Source organism: Phyllobates terribilis, unplaced genomic scaffold (genome assembly GCF_046119375.1).
Source record: "Phyllobates terribilis strain yellow unplaced genomic scaffold, ASM4611937v1 Scaffold_12__6_contigs__length_324123572, whole genome shotgun sequence".
Taxonomy (NCBI): Eukaryota; Metazoa; Chordata; class Amphibia; order Anura; family Dendrobatidae; genus Phyllobates; species Phyllobates terribilis.
The window spans coordinates 164,662,104-164,668,132 of NW_027362772.1; positions in this window are offsets into that span (position 1 = coordinate 164,662,104).

A 6,029-nucleotide genomic window follows, 5' to 3' on the forward strand; every position below is an offset into this window, starting at 1 on the left:
CCCACGGTAAAAAATCTCTATTATTCAGCTTTTCGTAGTTTTGTCCGTAAAGAAAAACAGTAGTGTCTCCTGACTGTTGTGACACAAAAATATATCTGTTGAAAATAGTCTTGTGTAGGCCCGACATCCCAGTGTGGTTTCGCAGTTCCACAGGTCAAATCGCTGTGCTATCCAGTTTTGGGCCTTTGGTATCTAAAAAAAAAAGCAGTTTGAGTGTGTCGCTCACTGTTCAGCCGCAAATATCTCTATTTAAAAAAGTGTGGTATACCCCAGTAAACAATAACTGTGGTTTTTCCATCCCACGGTAAAAAATCTCTATTATTCAGCTTTTCGTAGTTTTTTCCATAAAGAAAAACAGTAGTGTCTCCTGACTGTTGTGACACAAAAATATATCTGTTGAAAATAGTCTTGTGTAGGCCCGACATCCCAGTGTGGTTTTGCAGTTCCACGGGTCAAATCGCTGTACTATCCAGTTTTGGGCCTTTGGTATCTAAAAAAAAAGCTGTTTGAGTGTGTCGCTCACTGTTCAGCCACAAATATCTCTATTTAAAAAAGTGTGGTATACCCCAGTAAACAATAACTGTGGTTTTGCCATCCCACGGTAAAAAATCCCTATTATTCAGATTTTGGTAGTTTTTTCCGTAAAGAAAAACAGTAGTGTCTCCTGACTGTTGTGACACAAAAATATATCTGTTGAAAATAGTCTTGTGTAGGCCCGACATCCCAGTGTGGTTTCGCAGTTCCACGGGTCAAATCGCTGTACTATCCAGTTTTGGGCCTTTGGTATCTAAAAAAAAAGCAGTTTGAGTGTGTCGCTCACTGTTCAGCCGCAAATATCTCTATTTAAAAAAGTGTGGTATACCCCAGTAAACAATAACTGTGGTTTTGCCATCCCACGGTAAAAAATGTCTATTATTCAGCTTTTGGTAGTTTTTTCCGTAAAGAAAAACAGTAGTGTCTCCTGACTGTTGGGACACAAAAATATATCTGTTGAAAATAGTCTTGTGTAGGCCCGACATCCCAGTGTGGTTTCGCAGTTCCACGGGTCAAATCGCTGTACTATCCAGTTTTGGGCCTTTGGTATCTAAAAAAAAAGCAGTTTGAGTGTGTCGCTCACTGTGCAGCCGCAAATATCTCTATTTAAAAAAGTGTGGTATACCCCAGTAAACAATAACAGTGGTTTTGCCATCCCACGGTAAAAAATCTCTATTATTCAGCTTTTGGTAGTTTTTTCCATAAAGAAAAACAGTAGTGTCTCCTGACTGTTGTGACACAAAAATATATCTGTTGAAAATAGTCTTGTGTAGGCCCGACATCCCAGTGTGGTTTCGCAGTTCCACGGGTCAAATCGCTGTACTATCCAGTTTTGGGCCTTTGGTATCTAAAAAAAACGCAGTTTGAGTGTGTCGCTCACTGTTCAGCCGCAAATATCTCTATTTAAAAAAGTGTGGTATACCCCAGTAAACAATAACTGTGGCTTTGCCATCCCATGGTAAAAATCTCTATTATTCAGCTTTTGGTAGTTTTTTCCGTAAAGAAAAACAGTAGTGTCTCCTGACTGTTGTGACACAATAATATATCTGTTGAAAATAGTCTTGTGTAGGCCCGACATCCCAGTGTGGTTTCGCAGTTCCACTGGTCAAATCGCTGTACTATTCAGTTTTGGGCCTTTGGTATCTAAAAAAAAAGCAGTTTGAGTGTGTCGCTCACTGTTCAGCCGCAAATATCTCTATGTAAAAAAGTGTGGTATACCCCAGTAAACAATAACTGTGGTTTTGCCATGCCATGGTAAAAAATCTCTATTATTCAGCTTTTGGTAGTTTTTTCCGTAAATAAAAACATTAGTGTCTCCTGACTGTTGTGACACAAAAATATATCTCTTGAAAATAGTCTTGTGTAGGCCTGACATCCCAGTGTGGTTTCTCAGGTCCACGGGTCAAATCGCTGTACTATCCAGTTTTGGGCCTTTGGTATCTAAAAAAAAAAGCAGTTTGAGTGTGTCGCTCACTGTTCAGCTGCAAATATCTCTATTTAAAAAAGTGTGGTATACCCCAGTAAACAATAACTGTGGTTTTTCCATCCCACGGTAAAAAATCTCTATTATTCAGCTTTTCGTAGTTTTGTCCGTAAAGAAAAACAGTAGTGTCTCCTGACTGTTGTGACACAAAAATATATCTGTTGAAAATAGTCTTGTGTAGGCCCGACATCCCAGTGTGGTTTCGCAGTTCCACAGGTCAAATCGCTGTGCTATCCAGTTTTGGGCCTTTGGTATCTAAAAAAAAAAGCAGTTTGAGTGTGTCGCTCACTGTTCAGCCGCGAATATCTCTATTTAAAAAAGTGTGGTATACCCCAGTAAACAATAACTGTGGTTTTTCCATCCCACGGTAAAAAATCTCTATTATTCAGCTTTTCGTAGTTTTTTCCATAAAGAAAAACAGTAGTGTCTCCTGACTGTTGTGACACAAAAATATATCTGTTGAAAATAGTCTTGTGTAGGCCCGACATCCCAGTGTGGTTTCGCAGTTCCACGGGTCAAATCGCTGTACTATCCAGTTTTGGGCCTTTGGTATCTAAAAAAAAAGCTGTTTGAGTGTGTCGCTCACTGTTCAGCCACAAATATCTCTATTTAAAAAAGTGTGGTATACCCCAGTAAACAATAACTGTGGTTTTGCCATCCCACGGTAAAAAATCCCTATTATTCAGATTTTGGTAGTTTTTTCCGTAAAGAAAAACAGTAGTGTCTCCTGACTGTTGTGACACAAAAATATATCTGTTGAAAATAGTCTTGTGTAGGCCCGACATCCCAGTGTGGTTTTGCAGTTCCACAGGTCAAATCGCTGTGCTATCCAGTTTTGGGCCTTTGGTATCTAAAAAAAAAAGCAGTTTGAGTGTGTCGCTCACTGTTCAGCCGCAAATATCTCTATTTAAAAAAGTGTGGTATACCCCAGTAAACAATAACTGTGGTTTTTCCATCCCACGGTAAAAAATCTCTATTATTCAGCTTTTCGTAGTTTTTTCCGTAAAGAAAAACAGTAGTGTCTCCTGACTGTTGTGACACAAAAATATATCTGTTGAAAATAGTCTTGTGTAGGCCCGACATCCCAGTGTGGTTTCGCAGTTCCACGGGTCAAATCGCTGTACTATCCAGTTTTGGGCCTTTGGTATCTAAAAAAAAAGCAGTTTGAGTGTGTCGCTCACTGTTCAGCCGCAAATATCTCTATTTAAAAAAGTGTGGTATACCCCAGTAAACAATAACTGTGGTTTTGCCATCCCACGGTAAAAAATGTCTATTATTCAGCTTTTGGTAGTTTTTTCCGTAAAGAAAAACAGTAGTGTCTCCTGACTGTTGGGACACAAAAATATATCTGTTGAAAATAGTCTTGTGTAGGCCCGACATCCCAGTGTGGTTTCGCAGTTCCACGGGTCAAATCGCTGTACTATCCAGTTTTGGGCCTTTGGTATCTAAAAAAAAAGCAGTTTGAGTGTGTCGCTCACTGTGCAGCCGCAAATATCTCTATTTAAAAAAGTGTGGTATACCCCAGTAAACAATAACAGTGGTTTTGCCATCCCACGGTAAAAAATCTCTATTATTCAGCTTTTGGTAGTTTTTTCCATAAAGAAAAACAGTAGTGTCTCCTGACTGTTGTGACACAAAAATATATCTGTTGAAAATAGTCTTGTGTAGGCCCGACATCCCAGTGTGGTTTCGCAGTTCCACGGGTCAAATCGCTGTACTATCCAGTTTTGGGCCTTTGGTATCTAAAAAAAACGCAGTTTGAGTGTGTCGCTCACTGTTCAGCCGCAAATATCTCTATTTAAAAAAGTGTGGTATACCCCAGTAAACAATAACTGTGGCTTTGCCATCCCATGGTAAAAATCTCTATTATTCAGCTTTTGGTAGTTTTTTCCGTAAAGAAAAACAGTAGTGTCTCCTGACTGTTGTGACACAATAATATATCTGTTGAAAATAGTCTTGTGTAGGCCCGACATCCCAGTGTGGTTTCGCAGTTCCACTGGTCAAATCGCTGTACTATTCAGTTTTGGGCCTTTGGTATCTAAAAAAAAAGCAGTTTGAGTGTGTCGCTCACTGTTCAGCCGCAAATATCTCTATGTAAAAAAGTGTGGTATACCCCAGTAAACAATAACTGTGGTTTTGCCATGCCATGGTAAAAAATCTCTATTATTCAGCTTTTGGTAGTTTTTTCCGTAAATAAAAACATTAGTGTCTCCTGACTGTTGTGACACAAAAATATATCTCTTGAAAATAGTCTTGTGTAGGCCTGACATCCCAGTGTGGTTTCTCAGGTCCACGGGTCAAATCGCTGTACTATCCAGTTTTGGGCCTTTGGTATCTAAAAAAAAAAGCAGTTTGAGTGTGTCGCTCACTGTTCAGCTGCAAATATCTCTATTTAAAAAAGTGTGGTATACCCCAGTAAACAATAACTGTGGTTTTTCCATCCCACGGTAAAAAATCTCTATTATTCAGCTTTTCGTAGTTTTGTCCGTAAAGAAAAACAGTAGTGTCTCCTGACTGTTGTGACACAAAAATATATCTGTTGAAAATAGTCTTGTGTAGGCCCGACATCCCAGTGTGGTTTCGCAGTTCCACAGGTCAAATCGCTGTGCTATCCAGTTTTGGGCCTTTGGTATCTAAAAAAAAAAGCAGTTTGAGTGTGTCGCTCACTGTTCAGCCGCGAATATCTCTATTTAAAAAAGTGTGGTATACCCCAGTAAACAATAACTGTGGTTTTTCCATCCCACGGTAAAAAATCTCTATTATTCAGCTTTTCGTAGTTTTTTCCATAAAGAAAAACAGTAGTGTCTCCTGACTGTTGTGACACAAAAATATATCTGTTGAAAATAGTCTTGTGTAGGCCCGACATCCCAGTGTGGTTTCGCAGTTCCACGGGTCAAATCGCTGTACTATCCAGTTTTGGGCCTTTGGTATCTAAAAAAAAAGCTGTTTGAGTGTGTCGCTCACTGTTCAGCCACAAATATCTCTATTTAAAAAAGTGTGGTATACCCCAGTAAACAATAACTGTGGTTTTGCCATCCCACGGTAAAAAATCCCTATTATTCAGATTTTGGTAGTTTTTTCCGTAAAGAAAAACAGTAGTGTCTCCTGACTGTTGTGACACAAAAATATATCTGTTGAAAATAGTCTTGTGTAGGCCCGACATCCCAGTGTGGTTTTGCAGTTCCACAGGTCAAATCGCTGTGCTATCCAGTTTTGGGCCTTTGGTATCTAAAAAAAAAAGCAGTTTGAGTGTGTCGCTCACTGTTCAGCCGCAAATATCTCTATTTAAAAAAGTGTGGTATACCCCAGTAAACAATAACTGTGGTTTTTCCATCCCACGGTAAAAAATCTCTATTATTCAGCTTTTCGTAGTTTTTTCCGTAAAGAAAAACAGTAGTGTCTCCTGACTGTTGTGACACAAAAATATATCTGTTGAAAATAGTCTTGTGTAGGCCCGACATCCCAGTGTGGTTTCGCAGTTCCACGGGTCAAATCGCTGTACTATCCAGTTTTGGGCCTTTGGTATCTAAAAAAAAAGCAGTTTGAGTGTGTCGCTCACTGTTCAGCCGCAAATATCTCTATTTAAAAAAGTGTGGTATACCCCAGTAAACAATAACTGTGGTTTTGCCATCCCACGGTAAAAAATCCCTATTATTCAGCTTTTGGTAGTTTTTTCCGTAAAGAAAAACAGTAGTGTCTCCTGACTGTTGTGACACAAAAATATATCTGTTGAAAATAGTCTTGTGTAGGCCCGACATCCCAGTGTGGTTTCGCAGTTCCACAGGTCAAATCGCTGTGCTATCCAGTTTTGGGCCTTTGGTATCTAAAAAAAAAGCAGTTTGAGTGTGTCGCTTACTGTTCAGCCGCAAATATCTCTATTTAAAAAAGTGTGGTATACCCCAGTAAACAATAACCGTGGTTTTCCTCTTCCACGGTTATAATCTACTCTTTATTACCCTTTTTCCATTGATAGTGCAAGTGTAAGCTATTTTAATTCATTTACAATGGGCAA